Source organism: Electrophorus electricus, chromosome 1, assembly GCF_041902795.1.
Source record: "Electrophorus electricus isolate QZ-2024a chromosome 1, ASM4190279v1, whole genome shotgun sequence".
NCBI classification, from domain to species: domain Eukaryota; kingdom Metazoa; phylum Chordata; class Actinopteri; order Gymnotiformes; family Gymnotidae; genus Electrophorus; species Electrophorus electricus.
In genome coordinates, this window is record NC_137497.1 from 20,792,456 (window position 1) to 20,811,006 (window position 18,551).

Sequence of the window (18,551 nt, forward strand, 5' to 3'; positions counted from 1 at the left end):
TAAGGTATACCATATCATTTAAAGATTCAAAAACACATGCTCCTTCATTTCAGCGTTTAAATAAAATGTGTATACACGTACCTGAACGTTGTTTGCTTTCTGAGCACTGTGGTTTGGTCTTATTGGTGGCAGCTTTGTGCAGCCACCTTTCCTCTTTTCCATATCTACTGACACCTCTCATCTTTTGATGTGAATTCTAAAGGTCAGTAAGCCTAACGACTGATTATAATTGGAGTGTGGACAAACACTAGCTAGCTACAAATCACTTACACAGTAGCATGTGATTGACTGCGCCAGTACCCGCTCCTATTGTGTTAACAGCTTTATGAATATTAATGAACTTTCCGCCGCTCTCTCCACCCCCGGTATGAAAGCTTCCTTCCTATTGGCTGTGCCAGTTCTGTGTATGACGCAGAGGTGTTCCTGGTGGTTTTAGAAGAAACCCTCTGATACACATAGAAATAGAAATAGAAATAGAAACAGAATTTACTGCTGTGTATACACTCTCACAGCACTATATTCTAAATACCTAGTGCTGTGTAGAGTGTAACGGACAGTAATTTGTCTGCTGTCCCTTTAAGTTGTGTTTTACGTAAAATGCATGTGCATGAATGCCACACAGGAGAAGACTTTTTTTTGTACTGTACATGACGGACCTTACTGGACCCAGCGATTCTTTTGTCCTTAATTTCATTTCTCTGTTAATGTGTTTATGAGCTTTGGACGTTTCTACAGTTCATGTACGCACTGTCAACAGAATTCCAAGAGCAAGCCTCTGTCACGTAATGAATAAACCGCCAAGATTATTGCATAACTGAGTTGAGTCTGACTCGCGTCTCCTCCACGTGCTTCACAGGCTTCTCGCTACCAGTTCCAAAGCTCTCTGCTAATCTGGGTTGGAGCATAATTTAAATAGGACTAACTCCAAGCGTTACAAGAGGCACCTCATGGTTGCATAGTTAGAGTCCATTGTCCATTCTGCCACCATCCACATTTCTACACATTTTCTAGCCCTTTATCAGTGGTTTGCTTCTGACCAAATGACTGCAGTTGCCAAGATATTTTGGGTGGCTGACCACTCTGCAGTGACAGTGACATGCTGGAAAACTCCAGCCACGGCACATTTGCAACACTCACTATCTCAGTGCCTCCACTGTGCCGATGCTTTGAAAGTATATGTTCCATGTTAATAACCCTGAAAAATGTACAACTTATTTAATTAGTCTACTATTGCATATTGAAGATTACACAGTGCATGGGTATGCTCAAATGAAATGTGGCCAGAGTTCCTCAGTGTGTTTTTGATTTATGAAGATTTATTAAGAGTAACACTGACATCTCAGGAAATGTTTGAGATATCATGCTTGTCCCTGGTCTAATTCTCTCACAAGCAAATATATTAATAAAGCAGAACTAAAGCAAAGGCAGAATTTTTGGAACTGTTACTGAAAGACAACAGAGTAGCATAGAAGCATAGAAGAAGAACATCACAGAAAAAATAATGCACATATCACTAGCCTAAGACCCTTTAAACAAGAAATGCTGAGAGCTAAAACTAATATTTCCATATTTTGTTCATTTATTGCCTCATCAAGAAACAGTCCAAGACATACATTATCCTACAACACCATGCATTATTCTCCATGACAATGGATTTTCAGACACATGGCCATATTAACAAGGCAAAATGATGGCCAAACAGGACTAAAACAACAGCAAATTATGAATATTGTTCCGCTTGCACATATGGGACTATAAAATGCTTCTGGCACTAGGCATTTGTTTATGACCCAGAGGCTTCTGATTTGTTTAAATAATCAGCAGATTTTTGTATCACATGACACTTGATGAAATACAAAGTCATTGCTTCAATTGTGCATTTACACACCAGTAAAAATGATAAAGGTGTCAGTATACTTCTGGTAACACAGAGACAGCCAGGAAAGAACAGCTACTATCTCTGACTCACTCACTCTCTCTTTGCTGATACTTTTGCTTGACCGGAAAACCTGACCCTCAAGTTCTGGTTTCTTTAAATCTGGTTTTGGTCCAGGTTAATTTGCTAAGTTGTTAGGTTCTCAACAAGAACAACAAAATATCTACCTGCTCACTATGCATCTTTTTCACTTGCTCAACCCACAAAAGCTGACAGGCACATGGGAAGAATGAAAAGGAGATTGCAGACTGCCTCGTATTTCAGGCACAAGCAATATTTTTGGAGAAAATATTCAACATGTAATTTTTACAATTACAAGTACACTTGTGGCACACTTGTGGATCTTCCAGATATCTCTGTGCTTTCAAAAGATGATGGCAAGTGGAGGCGTTTAAGAAAAACATGCTGTTGGGAGGTATGCTTTTCTCCCATATTTGTTGTTTTGCCTGAAGTCAACATGGATATTGTCTGTGGACCAAGATTTCCCCAGAGCACCATGTCCATAATATAACAAGTTCCACTGAATTGCTATTCTGGCTAATGACATTATGAACTTGTGACACCACTTTAGTCCACTTAAACTGGGACTCTCAATCACTGCCTCCTCCTCTGCCCACTGTAAGGCTTAGCTGGTGTTAGTGGGAACATGCAGTGCACTTACACTTTCACCCGCATGTGCTCACACATGTAATGGCACTGCAAATATTGGGAGATAGTCCTCCAAACCAATAGTAAATGGGTTAGAATAGTTCATTTAAAATTAGATTATTGAGGTTAACATTGTACTTATTCTTTCCTGGACAAATTCTGAGACAAGGTGGGGGCATGAGAACAGCCACAATTTCATCTATGGGTACGCTTATCATCCCAGTAACAAACAAGAGGAAAACATACATAAATGAGTGAAAGTAAGAGGCAGGGAGGGAAAGCTTAGCTACACATTCTGCATAAGTGGATGCCATAAGAGCATCATCAACAGCTTTTAAAAGATCCCTATAAGGACAAGCCCACTGTCACACACAACACCATCACTCCAGCTGTCTAAGCATCTGGTCTAAGCATTGGCATCACTGAGAGACATGTCCTGATCATCTCCACAGGGCACTGGGGCAAAACCACTGCCATTTAATCTGACATCACGTTTATCACATGTAAATGTCTGGTTCCTGTTACACACACAAAAACAAACACCTCAGTCAGACCCCAGAGAGTCCCAGCTGTTTATCCTCCGCTCGTAGAAATATGGACAGAAAGTGCAGTGTAATTAGATCATCTAACCAGTGACAAAGAGATACTGAGAAACATGCAATACTTTCTGCTAAAACAATCAGAATAATACAGTGAACATGGCACAATACAGGACAGAAATGTATAAAAATAAATAAATAAACACACACACACACACACACACACACACACATATATATTAACTGCCTAGTTAAGTGGTCACCTAGTTAAGTGGTCACCAACCTGTTTCTCGCTAAACATAAGATCATATTTGAATTATGAGCAAACTAGACAAGTGAGATCGACTTGATAGAGCTAAACCATCGATGAGAGTGCTGTAGCTAACTAACATTATTTCTTCCATCAGTGCAATTTGATTTTCATTACGGTTCTTTGTAAAATTGATAAACCTTTATTTACTAGTTAGGTGTCCAAGTTCAACACACGCAAAGGCTGGGACACTTCTAAGAATGTGGAAGAGCGCAGGGAGCAGGTCAGCAGCTTCTCTTTTAGAAGGAACTCCTTTAGAATTGATTTATCCTGACTACAAAAACAACTGCTCACCATGTCTGTGTAATTTCAGTCTAGTTGGTTGGGTTTATTATTTAGCCAAGAGTGAAATAATAATGAAATTTACAGTATACTTTTACATCACCATATTGCTTTTTATAAACATAGTGAACACTACATGCAAATACAAGAAGTATTCAGATTTCTTTTCAATGGGAGTTTATAGTGCTATGTTTATTTATGAGGGATATGGGGAGCCTAGCTGGGATTTTCAATATATGAAGAATTCTTTGCAGACCTGGAGTAAGGTGGGACAAGGCGCATGGTGGAAAACCCAATAAGACTCCTGGGTCTGAAATAGTCATTTTTGCTGCCACACAGTTGAAAGGATCCCCTCCTCTGCTTGTGAAGCGTGCACTGATAAGAGAGGCTGCCGCTCAGGCAGATGTTTCTGTGTCGAAGGCCACACACACATCTGAGCTGAAGCAGGAAGTTGAGAGGGGGACTTCTGGAGGAGGAGCGGACGGCAAGCCGCACCTGCCCTCTATACTAACCTTGCCTCTCTACAGCAGGGTGAGACTTCGGCGCACGGCTCCAGCCACCTCGTAAATATTTATACTGCATTCATGATGCTGGGTGAAAAACTGTGTAGAGTTATGCCTCCTAGCATGACTGATATTAAAAATAGGCGGCTATCACATTTTTATAGATGATTCATGTTTTAAACTGTCTGACTCAATTTTTCTGTGGTTATTCTGTCTGTTCTCTGCCTAACCTCATTTGGGAGGCTTACTCTCTCCCTTACAGGTCTGCTCAAGCAGCTGAGCTGATGCTGTTGACCAGGGCCTGCCATCTACTCCGGGATCAGGTTGTCACCATCTACAATGATTCCTGTTATGCGTTTGGGATTCCTCATGACTTGGGTAAGATTTGGCACTCCAGGGGGTTCCGCACCTCTGACAGTAAGACCATTTCTAATCCAGGACTAGTGTCTGCACTTTTGTCTGCATGTACACTACCAGCTCAGCTGGCTATTGTAAAGGTCAAGGGTCATGATACAACCTCTGAGTCTGACACTGGCGATGCCTTAGCGGACGAGATCACACATTGGGCAGCTGTTAATGGCCCCTCTTGCACATATGCTATGTCCTTGACATGTGAAGCTGTCTCCATGTTTTCTCATTGCTTGGTGCCGAATGATATCGATCTGTTTTTCTTACAAACTCAGAGTACACAACAGGACTGCTCTCACTGGGTTGATTAGGGCTGTAGTCCTGATTAAAATGGTCTAATCCGTGACCTGGAGGGGCGTATCACCTTTCCTAAATCTATTTTGCCATTTCTTGTGCGCCATTTTCATGGGATTTCACATATTGCACAAAGGGGGAGTGACGGCTAACATTCAAAAACAGTTTTGTATCTCTGCAAAATGTATAACTGTAAAACTCCTCCTAGATTGCTGTTTAACCTGTGCCAGAAGCAACCAGGGTAAAACACAAGCCAAATATGATGCCTTACTGGCTCCAGAATATCCCTTTCAGTATCTACAGATAGACTTTACACACATTCCACCTTGTGGTCAGTTGAAGTACTTGCTAGTGATTGTAGACAGGTTTTCTAAGTGGACTGAGGCATTTCCCTGTTCTAAGGAAGACGCCCGCACTGTGGTTAAAATCCTAGCCAAGGATATAATACCGAGGTACGGTGTCCCTTGTGTAATAGACTCAGATCAGGGACCCTGTTTCATTTCTAAGGTAACTCAGAAACTATGCACCTACCTAACTATTGACTGGAAGTTTCACATCTCTTATCATCCTCAGTCATCTGGCATTGTTGAGAGAATGAATCATACCTTGAAAGAAAGGTTGACAAAGGTCATGATGGAAACAGGAAAGAAGTGGACAGATCTACTGCCAGCAGTGTTGTGTGAGATCAGAATGACGCCCAGTGCCACCACCAAATTGTCTCCATTTGACGTAATTTTTGGTAGACCCCAACGCAACGTCTCTGCTTATGAGCCATAATGTAACTGCTTGACCGAAAGCTCCTCACTCGAGGTCATCCGCTCCCTCTTCTTGCATACTTTACCCCTCCCTTTCTCTTTCGCTCTCCCCATCTCTCTCTACGTACACGAGCAGCTCATGGCTGGGTCATGCTGACTGCATCTAATCTTTACTAACCTTGTCTTTTTCCTTTCTACGTAGACCCTTAGAACATTCCTCACTTTTCCCCGTCATCCTGTAGATTTAGATAGTAGATATAGGACACATATATACTCTGTGCTTTCCTCAGTAAAGTGGAACTCTCTTGATTCACTTCATCCTAATACAGATTACAGAATAATTCACACAATCATAGCCAGTGGACCTATTGCTATCCAAAGAGCAGAAGTTAGAATTCAACATGCCTGTCATCCCATTGGAACTTATGCTAACTGCATTTAGATTTAAAAAACTGATCAAAATGTTTCCTCTTTCATTTAAGTCATCACATCCTTGTTCAGAGAATTCTTGCTTCCTTACGGGACTCCCTGGAAGTTCAGGAAACACGTGTAAGAGCCCTGCTGTTCACACTGCCTTGTGTAACCCTAGTCAGATGTTTCTATCAACAAAAATACAAAACAAAAAGAACAACAAAACTCCCCAAAACTGCAAACCATCATAAGACAGTAAAACTGTTCTAGGTACAGGTGCAATGTAGCGATTCCTGAAAAATGTATTTTCATCTTGATCAGGTCCACTCCTTGGTCCTCTGTGTTTCTTTGCACCTATAAGGTTTGTCTTGTACATATTTGTTTGTTGGTGGAGTTGTTTGTTTTTACACTGCTTGTTTACATTGTTTGTTCACCTCCTGTCAGAGGGTGTATGTATTGTTTCTGTCATTTAGGCATCTGATAAAGTGACAAAGGAATTAATCTACAAAACCAAACCGAGTCGATCTACAACAGGTGGTAGTGTGCAACACTGTCAGTGGTAGAAAAGAGAATTTTTTTTAAATCAGAATTTACAGAATTAATTTTATGTTACATTCTGTTACATTTTTATGTTACATAAAAAATAAATTTACTTCAGATCTCAAGGCAGAGCTGTCTACTGTATGGCAAATAGTACATTGTTAATACATGGATTTAATTAAGTATTGAACACACTCATATTGGCTGAATGAACCTTTCACTTTTCTGTCATGTCTATCTGCCTAACTATCAGGTGTGTGTGTGTGTTAACTCTTCTCTCAGACTGTCAGCTGGAGAAATTACCCATGAGACCACGGAACAAGGCACGAGTCATTGGCGCAGCGAAACACACGCACAAGTTCTGCAATGTGGAAGAGGATGAGAGCATGTACTTGAAAAGGTGTGTGTGTGTGTGCGTGCGTGCGTGCGCACACGTGTGTTTGTTATTGTATGGTTGATGGATATGAATGTGCCGGGCAGTGGTAGCTCAGTGGTTAAGGTACTTGACTTTTAATTTAAAGGTTCAAGTTAGCACTGTTGGGCTCCTGAGCAAGGCCCTTAACCTTCAATTGCTCAACTTGTACTCAGTCATAATTGTAAGTCGCTTTGGATAAAAGTGTCAGCTAAATGGCATGAATGTATTGGTACATTACTATTCTAATAAATAATTAAAATGATCAAGGCTGGCTGTGTTTGTGTTTGTAAACAAAGGTGGCTGTGGTGTTTGTAAACAGGCTAAATGTCTTTCAGGGCAGGGGGGATCGAGTGACAGTACCAGAAGTGTGGGAAGTACGACGACCTTCACTCACATCAAATTCAAATCTAAAATGTAGAGAATTTCTCTGTACACCAAAAAAAGGAAAGAAAACCAGTTCAGTTGCAGAACATACACACAAGCACACATGATGATACACAGTGACATGAATTACATTCCATTAATGTTAGTGCTTTGCTATAAATACTCTTGCTCTCTCTCTCATATACACACACACATACTTCTTCTTCATAATTTCTGGTGTTTTAAAGGCTTTTCTCTGTGTGTGTGTGTGTGTGTGTGTGTGTGTGTGTGTGTGTGTGTGTGTGTGTGTGTGCCACTGTCTTCCAGGTGATGATGAAACGCACCAAAGACATGGGCAAGTTCAGTTCTGTTACCATGGAAGAGATCGAGGCGGTGAGTGCTGTGCTGTGATTGGATCTTTGTGCTGAAACCAAGCTGTATGGATTGTGATTGGCTGATGATAAAAATTTAGATTACTCTAGCGTTCTAGCCAGAATACATGTTTGGCTGCTGTTAGTATACAGTGTTTATTCTTTAACCAGGGTATTTGGAGTTACCTGAGTTAGCTGAAAATTTATGTTATACCCTGCACAGGTCACTGTCTGGCCTGCTTCCGGACACCCGAGTGAGGTGTGAAGGGCTTGGTGATTACCTGATGAGTTTAGGCAGGTGTGTTGGCCTTGATGAAGTACAGCAATATGCAGACCAGGGGTCCTGTGGGCTGGACCTGGAACCTGCTGGTATGGCCTCGGCCCGGGGTGCCCTCGCCCAGTGTAAGCAGTTGCATAGTTCCGTATGTCCCTCCAATGTAGTGGGATTGTCTCCCTGTTGTGATGTGACCAGTTGTCTGTAGTGATACACTTGTGATTGCTTTGAAATATCTGATAGATTCAAATTCATACATAGTAATTGGTGACATAATTGATTCCTTGTTCTTCTAAAAGGGAGTATTAACAACAAGTGCTGTGAACGCTGTGATTGGCTGCTTCTTTTTTTTTTCTAAAAGGGAATATTATAAACAATAAGTGATGTGAACGTTGTGATTGCCACTTCCTCTGGAAGAAGCAGCCAGACTCTTATACTCAGAATGCTAAAGTCATCGAGAAACAACTAGGGAGGAAAGGAATGAGCAAGAAAAGACTGCAGGAACTGGTGAGACCACATATACACACACACACACACAAGAAAGAAAAGAGCTGGTGAGAACACACACTTTCTGACAGTCATGCTCACAAAGATAACCAAATAAATATACCCATCCTCTCCCTCACACGGTGGAACGCACCTGTCTGTCAGGCGAGTATATAAACCCTCGTGTAGAACCGAGGGGGAAACTGGTCTGATGAGGTGAACAGCACAGGCTGTGTGTTACACATGAGACTGCGTTCACACGGCCTGTTCAGTGTGTTATATGTAATGAAAAACACCTTTGTGCTGTGTTCAGTGTGTTATATGTAATGAAAAACACCTTTGTGCTGTGTTAAATATAATGAAGTTTGTAGATGTTTAATGTGTGTTAGTGTGTGGCGCAGTGTGTGTGTTAACATATACATGTTCAGTGTGTATGTGTGTGTTAACGTGTACATGTTCAGTGTGTGTGTGTTAACGTGTACATGTTCTGTGTGTGTGTGTGTGTGTGTGTGTGTGTGTGTGTATGTGTGTGTTAACGTGTACATGTTCAGTGTGTGTGTGTTAACGTGTACATGTTCTGTGTGTGTGTGTGTGTGTGTGTGTGTGTGTGTGTGTTAACGTGTACATGTTCTCTCTGTGTGTGTGTGTGTTAACGTGGACATGTTCTCTCTGTGTGTGTGTGTGTGTGTGTGTGTGTGTGTGTTAACGTGGACATGTTCTCTGTGTGTGTGTGTTAACGTGGACATGTTCTCTGTGTGTGTGTGTGTGTGTGTGTGTGTGTGTGTGTTAACGTGGACATGTTCTCTGTGTGTGTGTGTGTGTTAACGTGGACATGTTCTCTGTGTGTGTGTGTGTGTGTGTGTGTGTGTGTGTGAACGTGGACATGTTCTCTGTGTGTGTGTGTGTGTGAACGTGGACATGTTCAGTGTGTGTGTGTGTGTGTGTGTGTGTGTGTGAACGTGGACATGTTCAGTGTGTGTGTGTGTGTGTGTGTGTGTGTGTGTGTGTGTCCTGGTCACGTGTGTTCTGATGAGACACATGAATAGAAACAGAAATGATAAATAAGTAATATGTGGAAATAAAGCTGCCCCCTTAACCATGATGCGTCAGAGGTGGGAACCGCGTTTTACTGCAGTGCATTTGATGTTTTTCCTAAATATGCAGCCTGTGTTTTTGTGTGTGATAACATGAGAGGAAGAATTTTTCTAAGCCAGCTGAAATTTATTTTATACATGTTTATTTACATTTGTTTTTCCTTTTAAATAAAGCTTTACAGAGACTACTCTACCTCCTGATGGCTGACATCATGATGTTTTACTTACCTGTCCAACTACTGGTCTGCTCTTAATAACGTCGAAACACTCTCTCCCTCACACTCACACTCTCTCTCACTCACTCACTCACTCTTGCATGCTGGCTTTCAGTAACACTGCCCACCACCACCTGCAGCTCCCGTTCTCCACCTGTACCTTGTGGCCTCTGCCCCCCACCCCACCTGGCTGACTGAGAGAGTACTTGGCCATTCCAGCCAACCCGAGCATCAGGGTCAGCTGTTCCAGAGGACAGACGAGTGTCACGGCAGACGCAGCGCGGTTAAACACACCGAACAAGTCGCTGGCGTAGCATTAAAGGCGGCCCGGGTGCTGCTGAGCGTGTCACTGCTTCAGAACCCAGACTGGGCGGAGTTGCTGGTGAGGATGATGGGAGATTACGGGATTTCACATCCCCAGTGCCAGAGTCCTGGCCCAGAAATGAGGAACTTCTGGAAGGTTCTGCCATTAGCAGTTTGGGCCTGTTAATCTGGAACCCTAGAAATCCCATCTGCTAGTCAAGCATAATCAGAGGGGAATTATATTCAAAGTGAAACAAAATAGCCATTGATCTGGTTTTAGTAGTGCATGAATATATCAGGATTATCAGGAATCCCTGTGGTTTGACATCCCTGAACTTCAGTGGGAATAACCAGTTTTACAATCACCAGAGGACCACACTCGTTAAAATCAAGGCTCTGAAGTGTGTGTGTGTGTGTGTGTGTCGTCAGTATTGTATAGCATAGTAAGTCCACTCAAACACTACGTCATAGCCGTTTATGAGAGACATAGTTATTACACATCAAGCACAGACACATTTCCATCAGTGTGCATGTTTATTTATTAATGAAGTATGATAAAACTCATCTTCAGGGTCTTCACTCGGATGTCCTGCATGAACTTAACCTCCTCTGTGTGTGTGTGTGTGTGTGTGTTTCTGTGTCCTGTTGGTAAAGGTTAATACCTGTCTCAAGAGATTGTGTATGTGAGAGAGAATGAGAGAGAGGAGAAGAGAGCGAGAGAGAGAGAGAGAAAAGGGAGAGATGGTTCTTTTGTGAGTGTCCTGTGTACATTTATGTCCTCTATTCACCATTACACTGATCCAAGACCTCTATTCTCCAGTACACTGTAATGATTAGGCCCTCTATTCACCAGTGCACTGCAGTGATCTAAGCCCTCTATTCACCAGTACACTGTAATGATCTAAGCACTCTATTCATCAGTACACCGCAGTGATCTATGCCCCCTGTTTCTCTTGCACAAACTAGCTGTTGGGACCTGGTACATCTGGTCAGCACATTCTCACCCATAAACAGGCCAGGTTAGATGCTGTAGCTCTCCATACAGAGTACCATTATAGAATATAAGATCAACTATAGAACAGCTCTGTGGATTACTTTTCTGTCATAATTATTTAAAAGTAATTTATTATCAATTAATGGTATTATTCCAATTCACGTGTCATGGACAAAAATTGCCCATTATGATATTAATTAAAGGTTAGCCCATATTACTTCTTGTTATGTACTCCTGTTTAAATTGTTGTTATTATATCTGACATGTACTGCTGTCTGGTTTGTTATTATAGCTTTTTAACCCTATGACAGTCTGTACAAGGCTTTCAAGACGACATTAATCAAGAATGTTCCTTCTGTCTTGTTAATTATTGTCAATAATGTGCTAACATTATGAATGGAGGTTTTATGAATATTAATACATTTTCACAGCATTCCCTGCTGCCTACTTCATAAAGGCTGTTGTCGGGGCAACCAAGTCTATTATGACGCCACATAGCGAGTATATATATTTTAGTGTGCTGCGCAGTTTTCTGTTATAATGACTTTGATCGCATCATGGCAGAATATCAGGTAAGTTTTCCCTTCCATCCTCATGAAACCGGGAGGTTAGAAATGATGGAAATTGTGCGCCGTTGGTTTTGGGGAAAGTGTAGCCGTTGTCATAACTACGGAGAGAATATCTGTGTTTAGCAGCAACCACAGAGGATGTCGCTTTGTGTATTTAGTTCACTATGCTAATGCTAGCTAGCTTGTTAACTAACGGTAGGGTTTAGGTATTTCATATCTAATATTAGCTAGCTAGCTAACATGTGGCTAGAGTTAGTTTAGCCTCCTGTATTGACATTGTATTTTCATTATGTTTTCCCACCGGTTTTTGGGCGGTCCATTTTTTAGCCTTTTGATGTGGAACTATTCTGTTTACACTTTTGTTTGTAATACTGAGTTACAGATGATCGATGTAAAATTATCAACGGCTTCCACCAATGAAAGAACCTCATATGGCTCAGAACCCCAAACGAGCACAACACACTTTGGGCTTCCTACTGTCTCTCTTTGTGCAGTACACCACTGTCTTTGTACAGTTTTCCTGAAGGTAGAAAAGGAATTCTGTACAAGTGTTGCTGGGTCACAGGTGACAACCATGGAATGGCCATTTTACCTCTGCAGCTGAATGTGTGCATGGGCTTTTGTTCAGTGCAACTGGAGTGCATGTGGAGAATAGGATGGACCTCCCTGAGGAGTTCCACAGTTCAGTCATTGAAGCTGTGTATAATGAGCTCCTCAGAAGAATTGAGGCCAGGAAAAATGTGAATGTGACCCAAGCATTCATCAGTGGTGGTCTGGTGCTTGGAGGAGCCTTATCATTTGTTAAGGTCATTCAGAGGAAAGATCTGGCCCAGTTCCTCTACTGTCCCTCCACAGACGGCTCAAGATCTGCAAAGCTGACAACAGTAAGGACCACTGTATCTGGTGTGGCTGAAGCTAAGACCAGGCAGACACACTGGATACATCGCCTAATGGGGAGGATCTCAAGAACTGTCAGGAAGGTAAAGTAGTGGTCTATTTTATATATTTATGTTCTTAATGAATTTAGTAGCATGACAGTCCATGGAAGAACAAGAACAAGCTCTGAGTTTTGGTGTGCATAAAAGTAAGGCTCTTCAGAAGCAGAGAAAAACAGTTTGCTTTTTAGAAAGCTCGAATGTTAAACACCATTTGGTTTCTGATGGTATTTCTTTCTCGTTTTAGATCTACACCGGAAGCCGAACTCTCTGCAAAAGATGTCAGAGCTCTCTCTCACAGAGGATAAGCTCCATGTTTAAAAAACAAAAACAAAAAACACTTCACAAGTGATGGTGTTGATGCTCTCCTTTATGAAGAATCAGTTCCATGTTTAAAAAATGTGGAAATAAATAAAGATGTACTGATGTAAAATGTAGACCAGTCACTTCACTCACTATCTGACATGATATATAGACACATGAAGAGAGAGAATAAGGCACCATAAAACCCATGAACACATAAATTACATAGAACAAGTTTCAGTATGTAAATTCTCTTTAAGGTGTTTACAACATGTAGACAGTGGAAGGATTTTTGAAGTGTTTGTAATGGTAGCAGTTCCTGGGATGAGCAGAGACCGGACATTGAGACCGCTTCCAAACGCACACACGCCTGCTCCCTGCTTTCATAGACCCAGGCAGTGCAAACACCAGGAATTATAGGCAGAGGCATATCGGAATAGCAGCGAATGAACAAGAACAACAGGTGCCTTTGTAGCATGTTTCAAGTAGAAACTAGTAGTGTAAATTATCCATCATATGCCAGCTTTGAGTGGGTCAAGAGCATGTGCCATAGTCGGTTTGTCCATCTGCTTATATTGTGTGGTATCTAGAATTTCAGACAGTCATTAGAAAATTAGGTACCAGAATCCTTTATTGTTTTATTTGAAACCATATGCTTAGATTACTTTGAATAATGATGTGTATGGTGTATGTATGAATATTAAGTCTTTATCATCACTGTGCACTACTGAAATTCTTGTAAAATGAGTTTGAGTTACTTCCAAAATGGCGGCACACTGTACTGTATTCACCCACAGACATTTGAGTGCTGCATTTAAATTGGGGGGGGGGGGGTCTCCAAAGCTGGCACTTCTCAGGGCTGCAGTCATGTGGGTTTACAGTGTGAACGCCTCCGTCTTTTCCATTTAATTCCGTTACACCAGTTACATGAAGCGGGTCACCACAGAGTCTTGTGTTGTCTCTGTGATTTAGAAAATGGTCTGCTGATGACATGCGGTCCAAAGATGACAGACAAGGTATCGACAGCTTCATCAGGTACTTGTGAAGGCCACAAAGACCCGTAGATTTACTATTTAATGCTGCAGAACTTAGCTAACTGCTAAGAGTACAGTTAAATTAGATCAGTGTACTGGTGAATAGAGAGCTTAGAACAGTGTACTGGTGAATAGAGGGCTTAGATCAATGTAGGGGTGAATAGAGGCCTTAGATCAGTGTAGGGGTGAATAGAGGCCTTAGATCAGTGTAGGGGTGAATAGAGGGCTTAGATCAGTGTACTGTGTGACACTCCTCTGTCCTCTGTAACAGCTGACCCTGATGCTTGGATTGGCTGGAATGGCCAAGTACTCACTCAGTCAGCCAGGTGGGGTGGAAGGGCAGTGCAGGACAGGGCAGGGGGCAGAGGCCACAAGGTACAGGTGGAGAACGGGAGGTGCAGGTGGTGGAGGGCAGTGTTACCAAAGGCCAGCATGCAAGAGTGAGAGTGAGAGAATGTGACATTGGGAGAGACAGATAGAGAGAGAGAGCGGGAGGGAGAGAGAATGTGAGTGAGAGAAAGAGAGAGAGAAAAAACACACACACACACACACACACACACACACACACACCTGATAGTTAGGCAGATAGACATGACTGAAGAATGAAAGGTTCATTCAGCCAATGCAAATGATCTGCATTAAATACTTAATTAAATCTATGTATTAACAATTTACTATTTGCCATACAGTAGACAGCTCTGCTTTGAGATCTGAAGTAAATTTATTTTTTAATATAGAATGTAACATGAAAAATAAATTCTGGTTTTAATTTTTTTTTTCTTTTCTACCACTGTCAGTGTTATAACACTACCACCTGTTAGTAGATCGACTCAGTATGGTTTTGTAGATTAATTCCTTTTTCACTTTATCAGATGCCTAAATGACAGAAAAAATATATATACCCTCTGACAGCAGGTGAGTGTAAACAAGCGATGTTAACACAAACAACTCCACCAACAAACAAATATGTACAAGACAAGCCTTATAGGTGTGAAGAAACACAGGACCAAGGAATGGAACTGATCGAGATGAAAATACTTTTGATGAAAAACATTTTCAGGAATCGCTACATTGCAGCTGTAGAACCGTTTTATTGTTTTATGATGGTTTGCACAGTTTTGGGGAGTTTTGTTGTTCTTTTTGTTTTGTATTCTTGTTGATAGAAACATCTGACTAGGGTTACACAAGGCAGTATGAACAGCAGGGCTCTTACATGTGTTTCTTGAACTTCCTGGGAGTCCCATAACGATGCAAGAATTCCCTGAACACGGATGTGATGATTTAAATGAAAGAGGAAACATTTTGATCATTTTTTTAAATCAAAATGAAGTTAGCGTAAGTTCCAGTGGGATGACAGGCATGTTGAAAGTCTTCCTTAGAAAATGAAACGCCTCAGTGCACTTGGAAAACCTGTCTACAATCACTAGCAAGTACTTCAACTGACCACAAGGTGGAATGTGCATAAAGTCTATCTGTAGACACTGAAAGGAATATTCTGGAGCCAGTAAGGCATCATATTTGGCTTGTGTTTTACCCTGGTTGCTTCTGGTACAGGTTAAACAGCAATCTAGGAGCAGTTTTACAGTGAGACGTTTTGCAGAGGTACAAAACTGTTTTTGAATGCTAGCCGTCACTCCCCCTTTGTGCAACATGTGAAATCCCATGAAAATGGGATTCCTTAGAACAAGGAAACATCAGTCCACTTGGAAAACCTGTCTACAATCACTAGCAAGTACTTTCAACTGACTGAAAGGGATATTCAGGAGCCGGTAAAGTATCATATTTGGCTTGTGTTTTACCTTGGTTGCTTCTGGCACAAGTTAAACAGCAATCTAGGAGGCGTTTTACAGTTATATGTATACAAAACTGTTTTTGAATGTTAGCCGTCACCCCCTTTGTGCGATGTGAAATCCCATGAAAATGATGCACAAGAAATGGCAAAATAGATTTAGGAACGGTGACATGCCCCTCCAGGTCACGGATTAGACCATTTTAATCAGGACTACAGCCCTAATCAACCCAGTGAGAGCGGTCCTGTTGTGTACCCTGAGTTTGTAAGAAACGCACATTGATATTATTCAGCACAAAGCAATGAGAAAACATGGCGATAGCTTCACACATCGAGGATATAGTGTATGGGCATGAGGGGGCATTAACAGCTGCCCAACGTGGAATCTCATCTGCTAAAGCATTGCCAGTGGCCGTGTCAGACTCAGAGGTTGTGTCATGACCCTTGACCGTTACGATAGCCAGCCAAGCTGGTAGTGTACATGCAGACAAAATTTCAGACACTAGTCCTGGATTAGAAATGGGCTTACCTTCTAAGATACGGAACCCCGGAGCGCCAAATCTTATCGAAGTCATGAGCAACCCCAAATGCATAACGGGAATCAGTGTAGATGGTGACAACCTGATCCCGGAGTAGATGGCAGGCCATGGTCATTGCTATCAGCTCAGATTCTTGAGCAGACCTGTAAGGGAGAGAGTAAGGCGCCCAAATGAGGTTAGGCAGAGAGCAGACAGAATAACCGGTTGAAACGGTCAGACAGTTTAAAACATGGGCCATCTACAAAAATGTGATAGCTGCCCATTTTTGATATCAGTCATGTTAGAAGGCATAACCCTACACAGTTTCTTACCCAGCATCATGAATGGAGCAGAAATATTCATGGGGGGATGGAGCCATGCTCCAAAGTTTCACGCTGCTATAGAGAGTTGAGGTTAGTATAGAGGGCGGGTGTGGAATGCCGTCCGCTCCTCCTCCAGAATATGTCGGTACAGACACAGTCACCTGATTAAGCCCTTCTCGAAGCAATAAAGCAATGCCTTACACAATTCCTTTGGTGTTTTTGCTTTCCTTTTTTTCATTGCTTTAACATGCTCTTCCTCTCTGCAATATGCAGGATGATCCGTTGCTTAAAAGGATATGAAGTTTAGTTTATGGGATCATTATACAGCGTATCGCTGTATTGGACACTTCTAGCTATAGCCAGCTAAGCTGTGGTTAGTTCCTACAACTAACGTGAGCTAGCTACCTGTCCATCCATACGTTCAGTGAACAAATACGCGACAACTCAAGAGATCCAGCTGTGCACAACCGCACTGTTTCACAATACCAAGCCAGCTTGTGTACCCCGACAATTCTGTCTACTCGCTGTGATGCTGCATTTTGTTCTGGCACTGTTAACATCACGAGGCAAGTGGCAGTAGTGGGTCTGTGAACCTTTACTGTAAAAACATGGAAAAATGAAATTGCGTGTGTGTGTGTGCGTGTGAGAGAGAGAGAGAGACTGGCAGCCTCTCCTCCCATCAAGGTCCATTAGTAAAAAAAAATTTCATCTGCAAATCTAAGTTGCTATATTGTGCTGTGTAATGTTAAGCGCAGCACAACAATGTCCTGTAGGTCACATAAATAACGTAAGTAGCCTAATGTCATAATAACAAATATGAACAGGAATGATCAACCACTACAAACAGAATGTTAAAATACTAAAAATAACGAGTTGATTACAAATCGAGTAAACATTTAGAAAGTGAAACTTAACCAGAAAACCCATATTCTATCATTTAACCAATGAAAGATAGAAAATCACAACAACATGTCGAAAAGATCTGCGCTAACATTAACAAGCATCGCTGTCACCATAGCAACCACAGCAGCTGGGGTTTTTACACAGGATACAAGGTTTCATTACATTGCGATTAGCAAAGTAACATTTTCAAAAGAAACATAAAAAAAACAATAATATCTCTGTACCTTTGATGACATATAAACATGTAAAAATTGCTTGTTAGTATATGTGTGTGTGTGTGTGTGTGTGTGTGTGTGTGTGTGTGTACTACCCATGTAATAATAAATTGTGAGTACCAGTGAGAAGTCCCAAAAAAAAAACCACATGCACAATAAATGATGCTAAAGGACTCTTCAGCTGCAGTTGATTTCTGTACATATGATACACGCTGTTCTACAAGTTACACATGCTTTGGAATCATAACTCACTGTGTTGAAGTCTCTGTACAAATCTACACATTAAAGTTGGAAATCTTTGGAAACTGGGAAAGGCTTTTCATGCTGTTTTCTGTGTGGTGGAGTGATACAGGTGCAGATGCACACAGTATGAGTTTAATGTCTTGTGATAGTTACCCTCCACCACAGTGTGTTCATGGACTGTGTGTTTGAAATGCACATATGCTGTGTGTATATATATTTATATATTTATGTAAATTAAAACACAGGATTAACACAGAAAAGTTTGTATATTTTAACAAAGTAGGTAAAACAAAAGTATATTAAGAAAAAATGAATTTACCTGTGATTTTTTTGTGGAGAGTCTTCCATGTTGTCTTTGAAGGGGAGCTTTATGGGGAATTGTCCTGCTTAAAGACAGGAAGTGACATCACCCAATTTCCTGTTTTTCTTTGTATTAGTTTCCAAAGGAAATTTCAAGAGTGGAGTTTTGATGTTGACTTATGTTGGAGAATTTATGATTGCTGATTTTCTTTTATTGAACTTGTAACTTGTAAATGCTAAATTCTATTTTTTAAAACATTTTTGTTTGTTTTTGTAGT

The 18,551-nt window shown here is 41.3% G+C and overlaps 1 protein-coding gene and 1 long non-coding RNA gene across 3 annotated transcripts in view; one reads left to right on the forward strand and one right to left on the reverse strand.

Annotated features, from left to right (window-relative positions):
• Window positions 1-18,551, reverse strand: part of LOC118241392 (uncharacterized) — a 66,610-nt gene that overhangs the window by 24,526 nt on the left and 23,533 nt on the right. The window lies entirely within an intron of this gene.
• Window positions 4,487-8,539, forward strand: LOC145657498 (uncharacterized). 2 transcript variants are annotated; one of them, XR_014123234.1, is made up of 5 exons: window positions 4,487-4,596; window positions 6,909-7,026; window positions 7,377-7,415; window positions 7,732-7,797; window positions 7,999-8,539. It is a non-coding gene; the product is annotated as an uncharacterized LOC145657498 (long non-coding RNA). The 2 variants fall into 2 exon arrangements; XR_014123233.1 differs by having other exon boundaries at window positions 7,732-8,539.